Here is a 10,631-nt window from a genome sequence, read left to right on the forward strand (position 1 = left end):
AAATAAAATGATACATTAATAAAAACTGCTGGTACACACCACTGTCTATAATTATAATAGTGAAAAAACCCTGGAATTGCTACTAGCAAAATTACACAAGCCAGGGCCGTAAGGAAACGTTAGCATTCTGTAAGGAGGTAGCTACGTAGCCAAATAAATCCTCTTCCTTAAGCCAGCTAGTTATTGTCTGTATTACTCATAAAACACATCTCACAGAAGACCCTTACTGATGAAATAAGCTATCAATCTCCCCCCATTTCTATTCATTTTCTATGTGCGCTGAGAGCAAATGTCATTCAAGGCATTACAATTCTCTCAAACTATATTAAAATACATAGTTTGATGTTATATCTTTTGGAGCCTCTCTGTTCATAAATTGCCACTGCTGATTGGCACATAAAACATATTTTATAACACCATAAAGCCCCAGAAGATTCAAGATCACTCATGTTTGTCTTTATGGCTCAATGTGTAGGACTTCTGGAAGCAAAAGCATTGTGTATTTCATAACAGTAATGGTAGGGTACTTCTGGAAAGGAAGCATCAGACATTTCAATAAAACATTATTACTGTACTCCTTGATGACTGAAACATTGTTAGTACATAGGACCCTAAACCCTTAACTTGTAGACTGTAAACTGGTGAGTTTTCCTTATAAATCAGCTTTATATAGGAATGTAGTTATTGCTTTCAGTACCCAACACCTGGCTCGAAAAGGGGTGGGGGGGGAAGAAAGAGAGAGAGTTTTAAATAAAACTTAGAATGATGAGTCTCCTGAGAAATGAAGGGGCTCTTTCTGTGTATTGAAAAATACTAGATCATAAACTAAATTCTTTTCCTTGGATCCATCACATTAGAGAATCCAGAAATATTAAGGAAATGTAGGCCACAATCCTGCAAAGAATTTAAACACATGATGGGACTACGCATGTGCTGAAAGGGGCCTTATACTGGGAAAACTCTGCATTTCCTTATTTTCATTCTGTTATTCTGATGTCTTCCAACATTTGTAAGGCAGAAGAGTTTTGATCCATGTATTTATATTACTGTAACGCCTAGATGCCCCAGCTGTGACCAGGACCTTATTGTGCTATATTTTCAATGCCTCCCCTGCTTTGAATCAGACACATTATGATCTGTACCTGCTGAGTGCATCTGCACCTGTCAGTTTCACTCCCTCTCTTTCAGATGCTGCCTGCCTCCAGTGAATTTACTTTGCTGCCAATTTCCTCCTTCCCCTGCTCTTGCTGGAGACATGTGTTTCTGAAGGAGCTTTTTCTCCATGACAAGCCAGCCTCCCTTCCTGCACTGCAATTATTCATACTCCGGTGTCCTTAGATTATAAACTCCCTGGGCAGAGGCTGTGTCTGCCTATATGTCTGGGCAGTGCCTGGCGCTGTGGGGGCCTCAGCACTGGGCCTCTAGGCACTGCTGCAAAATAAATATTCAGAGCTAGATTGTGTCTTGGATTATACGCCTACACCAAAAGAGTAGGGGAGAGTAAAACCCACCCCTTTATAGCACTGCATGGGCTACCTGGACCGTGGGCCGGATCCTCAGCTAGTGTAAGTCTTAATCCATTGATGTCAGTGGAGCCATACCATTTCCTGCCATCTGAGCATCTGGTGTCTTGGGGTCACTACACAACTCTCCCACCCCAAACCCGGAGCCGGTGGCTGGGGAAAGGTAGGGAATGGGGAAAGGCTGGGTTCGAAACCCCAATACACCAGCCAGCACAGCTAAACCAGCACTAGAGGGTGTCCTGATTTGCTGCTGATATAAGGCAAATTACAGCAAGGGAGCAGCATGGAGGGAACTGTGCCTCAAAGTTGGTCGGAAAACTGTTTCTAGAGAGTAGTTATCAGTGGTTCACAGTCATGCTGGAAGGGCACATTGACTGGGGTCCCACAGGGATCAGTTCTGGGTCCGGTTCTGTTCGGTATCTTCATCAGTGATTTAGATAATGGCATAGAGAGTACACTTATAAAGTTTGCGGACAATACCAAGCTGGGAAGGATTGATAGTGCTTTTGAGGACAGGATTAAAATTCAAAATGATCTGGACAAACTGGAGAAATGGTCTGAAGTAAATAGGACGAAATTCAATAAGGACAAAGGCGAAGTACTCCATTTAGGAAGGAACAATCAGTTGGACACACACAAAATGGGAAGTGACTGCATAGGAAGGAGTATTGCGGAAAGGGATCTGGGGGTCGTAGTAGACCACAAGCTAAATATGAGTCAACAATGTTGAAAAAAGTGAACATCATTCTGGGATGTATTATCAGGTGTGTTGTAAGCAAGACATGAGAAGTAATTCTTCCACTCTACTCAGCGCTGATTAGGTCTCAACTGAAGTATTGTGCCAGTTCTGGGCGCCACATTTCAGGAAGGATGTGCACAAATTGGACAAAGTCCAGAGAAGAGCAACAAAAATGATTAAAGGTCTAGAAAACATGACCTATGAAGGAAGATTGAAAAAATTGGGTTTGTTTAGTCTGGAAAAGAGAAGACCTGGGGGTGAGGGGGTGCGGGCAGCGGACATGATAAGTTTTCAAGTACATAAAAGGTTGTCAAAAGGAGGAGGGAGAAAAATTGTTCTTCTTAACCTCTGAGGACAGGACAAGAAGCAAAGGGCTTAAATTGCAGCAAGGGAGTTTTAGGTTAGATATTAGGAAAAATTTCTTAACTGTCAGGGTGGTTAAGCACTGGAATAAATTCCCTAGGGAGGTTGTGGAATCTCCATCATTGGAGATTTTTAAGAGCAGGTTAGACAAACACCATCCGGAATGCTCTAGATAATTAGTCCTGCCATGGGTGCAGAGGACTGGACTAGATGACCTCTTGAGGTCCCTTCCAGTTCTATGATTCTATGAAAGGGGATGTGTTTGAGGCCTGATGCCTCACAGGGGTATTCCTAGGGTGGTGCAGTTCATGCTCCATCCTTTGCTCAGGCCTAGCCCTAAACAATCATTTCTATGACATCACAATGCATTGCCAAGAAAACAACAAGGCATCAAATAGCCGCCTCAGCTGTGCACTAATAAATGCCTGCTAGTCTCTTGTGGGATACATGGTTTTACAGCATGTGAGTTACAAGTGTTTTCTTTCACTAGTAAAATTATTTATTATTTATATTATCATTGTACGTAGGAGCCCCTGTCACAGAATCTTAGGACTGGAAGGGACCTCGAGTGGTCATCTAGTCCAGTCCCCTGCAGGGCTCAGTATTATCTAGACCATCCCTGACAGGTGTTTGTCTGCTCTTAAAAATCTCCAGGGGTGGAGATTCCCTGGAATCATGGAGCAGGACCCCACTGTGCTAGGCGTTGTACAAACACAGAACAAAAAGCCAGTCCCTGCCCCGAAAAGCTTACAATCTACGTATAAGACAAGAGACAACAGAAATGTTCATGACAATAATGACCATTCGAGTATGTTAATGGAAGGGGGAGTTTTACAATTCTAAATTAGTGAAATTAAAGAAGAGGTATAAACCCTCATGCGTCAGGGCATCAGCCCAACTCTAATGGAGGAGTCAGAAAAAGCTTTCCTCTTGGAATGATTATTCTGTTATTGTCCATAGTTGGATGGACCTTTCTCTGAAGCATCTTTTACTGACCACGGTAAGAGACAGGATACTGGACGTGATGGCTGACTGGCCTGATCTGCTATGGAACTTTCTGTCTTCCTAGGTAAATATTGGAAACCTGATTCTAAGAGTTATGCTCCTCCAGCCAAAGAACAGGAAAAATACTGTGTGCACCAAAACCAACCATCACCGCTCAAATTTTTGAACCTCAAACCTGCACAATCTGTGGTCCAAAAGCTATTTAGACAAATTCTTCATTAAATAACTGAGACTAATAAACATAAGAGAATCATAAACTACAAGTGGGAAAAGTGAGAACTGAAGGGGGTGAGGCTAGATTCATTTTATTTATTGTGACTCACCCCTGCAGCTCTCACGGCAATTATCACTTAATATTTCAAATAATTAAATCTCAGCTGAATTTTCCCTTTCATTCCCCTTTAATAACACTGGAGTTGGATATTCCATTAAGATACTTTGCCACAAGCATTTTTGCATGTGTCTTTCCTGAAGCATCTGCTTCTATTCATAGTTCAAGGGTCCGGCTCATTGTCATTCTGAATTCACCTGGCATTCACTCTAATGCCACTGATCTTAATGACTTCATTTTGTATTCATGGTGGGGATTGCATGTACTCTTCACAGACATTCCACTTTCGTTTAGCTTTAATTACTGGACACTTAGAATAATATGTTACTGGAAGTAGCTATTGCTATATTTAGCTTGGTGATTTTTAGACTGTACCATTCCCCTGCCTCGAGATGACCGCAAAACCCAGGGAAATTTGAAGCCTAGCAAAATGCTAGCTTTTATAGCCACCTTAAGAACTTGGGATCTGATCCAAAGCTCACTGAAATCAGGGAAATCTTTCCAAAATTACAGGAAGGGGGCGCTGCTCCATGGGAGCATTCCCCCGCCAGGGACAAGCAGGTGATGCACTCTCGGGGGGAGGTAGTACCTGCACAGATCAGCGTATTCCCCAACTGCCTTGGCTGTCTCTCCTCATGTGGAACAGCACTGGCTGGTGTCAAGCATGCGGGTAGAGCTGAGGTAGAGTCTCCTGTCCCCCCCATAACCCCAAGGTATTTGTGTGATTTCTTTTCCACAGGAAGCTCTGTGGTATTTCTATCCATTGAATTGCCCATAAGGGCCCCATCAAAGCCTAGGTATAGTCACAGTGGACTTTTCACTACTGGAGCAGGGACTAGAAGCCCTTCTGTTTTCGTGAAAGATGCATCTTGCCAGTAGACTTTACTGGCCCAAATTCTCCATGGGTGTCCAAAAACTGCCTAGCATGTGCACCCGCTTACCCAATCCCCCAACTTCTCACACCGGCATGTGCCCTAAAATGATGACCCGGAATAGTAATTGTGGGCAAATTTGCATGCTGGGTACAACTCCAGTACCTCGCACTAGGGATGATGTCACCCTGTGAGTCCGTGTTCTGGACTTCCCAGGCAAACAAATGCACTGCGAGTTTATGCAAGACCTGGTAGAAACCTGCACCTTAGTCAAAAATCCCAGTAGCATTTATACTGCAGAGCACTTAAATGGCTCTTTACCTGGCAAAGATTTCCCTTCACTAATGTTCATGGGACATCCTTAGTAAGTATCTAGCCATTACAATAAATGTTGAAACTCGGCCAAGGTCTGGCATGATTCTGTCTGTTACCATGTGCTGTGTAGCTAATGCCTTGGTATTTGTATGGTTTCCTTTTTCACAGAAGTCCCTGTAGTATTTCTATCCATTTAATGGTCTATAAGGGCCTCATCAAAGCCAGGTATAGTTTATATTGCAGATGGCTGCTGACATGATATAATCCACCCTAACAGGCAGGCTGTTAAAGGTCAGAGTCCCACTTCACTTCTGTTATTAGCTTTGAAGTTGGTAATATGCTGAATTCTCTCTCTGTGTCTTTTTCTTTTAGAGGGAAAAAAGACACTATTTACTGCCAGGCTCTTCATCAACATAATTGGTAGCTTCTTTAGTCTCTCTCCTGCTTTAAAAACTGCTGTAAATCAGCTGTACAAAGCCTGGTCTTTGAAAAATTCATGGGCGGAAGAAGAACACAAGCAACAGTTTGCAGGAGAGGGGCAGTGTCTGCTCCAGATGTGTGCAGATGGCAGACAGGGCCATGTCGTTTTCATCCTCCATTCCCCAATGCTGGCGTTGCTGGATCCAGAGTAAAAACAGCTCTTAGAAAGGAGGATGCTGTTGGTGATAACGATCCTGTCAGGATCAGCAACATCTGTACCACCAATCCCACAACAATAGGCCGACGAGGCAAATAGACATCTGTGATCTGAACTGGCAGGGATTTCATTGGCTGGGCTAGAACTTCATTTCTATCAATTGCTTTCATCAATAGGAAAGCAGCCATTCCACTCTTCCTCTTTCTGAAACAATTCTAGGGATGCTGAACCTGTGTGTAAGGCTTGTGTGCATGGCTGCTTCTAAGGCAGCCATCAAACCTTGGGGCTTGAATCATTAAAATAAGGCATAGGAGAGACCCGGAGAGAGGTCTCAGAAAGCGAAAGGAATTCAAATTATCCCCACTTTGATTGTCAGCTCTTGGAGGCAGGGATTGTCTCTTTGAGTTTGTTTGTACGGCACCTGGCCCAATGAGGCCCTTATCTGTGACTGGAGTGCCTAGGTGTTATTGCAATACAAATAATGATGACAATGCAGGGCCCCATCCTGCAAACACTTATGCACATGCTTAAATAGAAGCATCCGAGTAGTCTGAGTGAAATGAAGTCAAGCATGTATGTAAGCGTTGATAGGATTGGGGCCCAAGTTTTTTCAGGCCGCTGTCCTACATCTGAACCCTAGTAATGTAATATAATATAGCCCAACTGCTTAGGAAATGTCACAGCCTCATGTGACTCAGCCAGAACACTGAATTCAGCATGGAAGTCGACTTCTTTTTAAATTCTGCTGTGTTGTAGCCTACAAGGCAAAAGAGTTTGCAAAACTTTCTGCAATGCAAAATTTCCCCTAATTTGGAAAATATTACAGATTATTTTATATAATAATACATTATATTATTATAATATATCCTTTTGGATGATGGATAAATATTACAGGTATTCATGAATAAGGAGAAAAATTTCTCTCCTTAAGTCAGCCTAGGAACTCTGATTCAGGCTGATCCCTCTCTTGACTGCGGCCCGTACTACCTTGCTTCCAAATTGGACAGGACCCTGAGATCGCCAAGCTCAGCTGCTGTCCAAAATGAACTAGAATTGCTGGCCTTTCCATGGTAACGCAGGAATGTTATGCTAGCACCTAGTACACACAGGGCTGAATTCTGTTTGGACACACATTCTGACCCGTTGATGTCAGGGAGGCTGACTGGAGAGCCTAGCAGAACTTGGGCCTTGGCCTTTTTTTGCCTTTTTTTTTTTCCCCTTTTCCAAACATCCCCAAAAGGATCGGATTAGTGTGTGTGTGGGGGGGTGTTGTTATGATTAAGTTATTATTTTGTAGTATTGTCCTGGTTAAGTAAGAGCATTATGTGCTTGACCCTGAAAGCTGCTGAGCACTCTTCACCCATCCAGCAAAGCCTGTAAGCACATGCTTCCCTTTAAAGCTTGGGAGTTGTCCCATCGACTTCAGCGTTCTAGCAGGGCTTCCATGGAACATGCTTAACATTAAGCAAGTGCTTAAGTGCTTCGCGAGTTCAGGACTTTTGCTATATCTGTTCTTTTGAAGCTATGCGGCAGCCCTTTCTGGTTTTTAAATAGGCCAGTTTTTCCTTTGCCGGTGCAGTGATCAGTTCTTTGATCTCGGCAGTATTTACGCTTTGCCTGAAGATGGCGTTAAAGAACGTCTGTCACTCGGAGGGAGACCTGAATCAGGCCCACAGCGGCAATTGCAGTTCTATTAATACAGCACCTTGTGGCCAATAATCACAGTTCATCCGACTCATAAAAAATGCATGTGCTTTCCCTTTGACTGCTGGATAAGGGTTGACTGGGAATAAAACAGCAGAGGTCACTAGCAGCCTTGCGAAAAGCAACCCTGGGTGTTCTTGGGGAAAAGGCTTTTTCCCTTTATATGTCCACAGATCTGGAGGTCTGAATTGCCCTCTTGCTTTTCAAGGTTACGTCTGTAATCCACACTCTTCCTGATTTCAAGTATGAATCTTCCCACTGTCGCATCTCTACCTGTGCAAATCTCACCATCTAGGACTGAAGGCTTGGCTTCCAAACATTTCAGTAAATTGTGAGACACCTTTCAAACCAGAAGATTAGAGGGGTTGATATTTCCCCCCCTCACACACACACACACACACACACCCCTTGCAGCTCCATATAAAATAACACAAACAGGTTAACAAATTCCCCCTGCCTTTTCACTATCCCCAAATTCTCCCATCTGGGAAATGTCAAAGCCACAAGAAGCCTAAATCATGAAGTTAATCACAAAGATACCAGGAGCTGGGGGCGGGGGGGGGGGGGGGAGGGCAGCATGGCTTGTGAGGTTTACAGAGACACTTTCTTTGAATTCATATTAGGCTTAACATTTTGTGTTGGGAGAATTCCTGGGATCAGGGCCAGAATGCGGGTGGGTGGGGGAGGAGAGAGCCAATGCCAGGAAAAGCTCAAAGGCTAACTGATTTACACAGAAGAGGGGCTTTCTCTAGCCAAGCCCAAGTTCCCATGAATAGGGGCCAATATTTGTTGAGAACCCTTGCCCTGAGAGTAGGGGCAAGGGGAAACCCCATGATACCCTTACTCACCATACAGGGAAAGTCCATGTTGCCAGAACATCATACCAAAGTTCACACCTCTGTTTTCCACCCTTGCAGAAGGTATTATTAGGAAGATTTTTAAAAAGGGGGTGGGAGAGAATGTGTGTTGTAAAGGAGGCAAATTAGATCAATTAAAGGTCAATTAAAATCAGACGCAACCTTACTGGAATTATTGCTGAGCAAAAAGGCATTCCTCATCTCTGTCCTCACCCCCATCGGCATGGGTAGTGTCGACACTGAATCACTACTGTGGCTCAGCTGTCCCGCTGTAGTGGTTTAAGTGTAGGCACCCCTTATACCCTTGCAATTCTGCACCCTTCAGTAGCCCATGGCATGGGAGAATCTCCCAGTGTCCCCACAGGGGGAGCCAAGGTTGCTTCTCTTCTGTGGCCACTCCACAGCGGGTCTGGCAGAGTCAGAAATAGAGACCCACCCTGATTCTTGACTTTCTCTCACCTGCTCTAATCATCGCAACGCTGCATGTCTCGTGATGCTTCCTGTCAAAGTTCAGGGGGCTTTTGTGGAAGGAAGTTTTGCCAGGGTCATGTTGTAGCCTGGTCTTAAAAGGGAGACGTGCAAAAGGGAAACCACTGAACCACCAAAGCATGCTGGGAGGAAGTTATCATGGCCCTCGTTTAGTCGTGACTTTACACCCCTGATTATCAAGTGTTTTGCCCTCTTTTGATGTAACATTACATATACTCCACCTTTATTTATGATTCCATCCTTGAGAACCAAACTTTTCTGATGTGTTATATAAAAAGGTATTTTTATGACAGGAGTAATTGATCATAATGGGGGTTAGCATAAACTGAAGTCTGCAAAGTGTGTGTGTGTGTGTGTCTTCCAAAGAGGATAAGATGTGAAGGATGGGATAAACACCAATACATTCATTCAGCAGGGTAATGTTTGTGACTCAGCTCTCCCTCCAAAGCAAAGTTCACAGCCAGATCCTGAGCTGAATCAGGACTCCCTCAGAGTTCAGGGTTGTTGCGACTTGGCGTTATGGCAAACCAAGCTATGATGTTCACTTCCCCACTGTTCTGAAGGGTTGGTTTTAGCATTCCAGTTTGGTCGGTTAGAGTGACAAACTGAGCTATGACATTCATATCCAAATATCTCCAAAGTTTCCGTGTTGCAGTGAAGGTCCAATTCTAGGGCCCAAGCCTGATTCGCCAGAAGTTAAAGAAGTTTTGACCCGGACTCGTCTGTGTAAGTCTAAATTCCAGCCATTTCCTAAATCCTGTCATCTGTCTGTGTATCATTCACAAGCTTCCTAAAGTTTCCCATCATTCTTGGCCGGTGGAAACTCTCTTTGGATCTTCCCTTTGTTTACAATGAGTAATGGGACAGAGTTAACAGAGGTTCCAGAGGAAAAGGTCAGCATAGTTCAAGAAGCATTAGGAAGAGTTTCTCAGGCCTGCTTTGATCTGTGGAGGATTTAACCAGTCAATAAGGCTGCCTCAGAGCCACATCTAGGGAAGCAGCAGCATTGCCCAGATGCCCTATCCTTGGAGCCACTTGAAGGCCCTTGTCTGTGTCCCTGGCCCCACTAGTACAAGTCACTTGGGGTTTATGGCTGGAAAGAGAGTGAGTCAACAGGCTCCGTGACTGGCAGTACCATGCACGGCCTCACATTGGACTCCAGTCGCCTCTGCCGCGCTGAGTGTTTGTAATTGCTGATGAGGCAGACTATTTGCTCCTGCCACGTCCATGGCAATACCGTAAAAGTTTACAAAGGGCTAGAGCTTAATCATGAGCTTGTGAAAACACCATTCAGGGCTCCTCTGCCCCACGGTTCAAAGTCTGAAGTGTGCTCGCAGATTTATTCATGTATTTATGGAACCGCTTTTCAACGGAGAGGAGTCATTTCTCGTAGGTCTCCTTTATAAGAAACAAGATAAATGGGGTGAAAACAAAAATGCTGCGAGTGGAAAGGAGTTTTGTGTGTTAACCTCCAAACTCACTGGGCTAAGGAAGCCGCATGTGCTCTTACAGGGCTGAATTTGTCCCATTAGCTTCCCGTATGCAGGAAGATCTGTTTAAAAATCCTTGAATATATTGTGCCTCCATTTACATTGGAATTGGATAGCACCAGGGCTGAAGTATTTGGAACCTAGGATCTTCCCTCTCTTCTGACATTAATAAGACACAGTGGGTCAGACTTTCAAGTGCTCAGCCCCCACAGCTTGGCCTAGATTTTCAAAAGCACTCAGATCCCAGTTGCCCTAAATAAGGATCACATTTTAGGAAGTGTTAGCACCCAGCAAGTTCCACTGTGA

The sequence above is a fragment of the Lepidochelys kempii genome, chromosome 13 (assembly GCF_965140265.1).
Source record: "Lepidochelys kempii isolate rLepKem1 chromosome 13, rLepKem1.hap2, whole genome shotgun sequence".
NCBI lineage: Eukaryota > Metazoa > Chordata > Testudines > Cheloniidae > Lepidochelys > Lepidochelys kempii.